Source organism: Condylura cristata, unplaced genomic scaffold, assembly GCF_000260355.1.
Source record: "Condylura cristata isolate star-nosed mole 26May11 unplaced genomic scaffold, ConCri1.0 scaffold00033, whole genome shotgun sequence".
In the NCBI taxonomy this organism is placed as follows: Eukaryota; Metazoa; Chordata; class Mammalia; order Eulipotyphla; family Talpidae; genus Condylura; species Condylura cristata.
In genome coordinates, this window is record NW_004567134.1 from 18,704,703 (window position 1) to 18,705,247 (window position 545).

The 545-nt window shown below is 74.3% G+C and overlaps 1 protein-coding gene across 2 annotated transcripts in view; it reads left to right on the forward strand.

Moving 5' to 3' along the window:
• Positions 1-545, forward strand: part of SUMF1 (sulfatase modifying factor 1) — a 43,395-nt gene that overhangs the window by 30,890 nt on the left and 11,960 nt on the right. The gene's annotated exons all lie outside the window — the stretch shown is intronic.

A 545-nucleotide genomic window follows, 5' to 3' on the forward strand; every position in this document is an offset into this window, starting at 1 on the left:
TCCCGGGCAGCGGCCCCCGGCCTCGGCCCCGCCACCGATTTTGTGAGTTCGCTCATGGCGCGTAAGCCCGGCGCCGTCCCCGGCCGCTTCTCGGTTCTGCCGGGTCTTCCGGGACGAGGGACGGCGCTTTCCAGGGGGAAAAGGGCCGCGGAGCCCACGGCCCCGTCTGGGACGGCGGCCGCGCCTCCCGCTTACTCCTGACCTCTGTCCGCGTGCAGGGGACGCCCCGCCCTTGCGGGAGAGGGGGGTGCGTGGGCACGTCAGCTGGCCCTCAGGCCTGCGCGCCGCCTTGGGCGGCGGTCACGGAGGGCAGAGCACCCGCCAACTCCTGGGGTGACGCCTGAGCTCCCGCCTCCTTGGGGCGCCCGGGGCCTCGGCAGCCCCCGCGCTGAGTCTCGCTGCAGAGACGCGTCAGCTCGCAGCAGCTTCCACGGGGCCTAAGTCACCGACTCGTGGGCGCTTTGTTCCGGAAGGATCTCAGAGGCTTCCGCGCAGGACGCCGAGGGGCCGGCGAGGCCGGCTGGTGCCGCGAGCTGGGCCAGGCG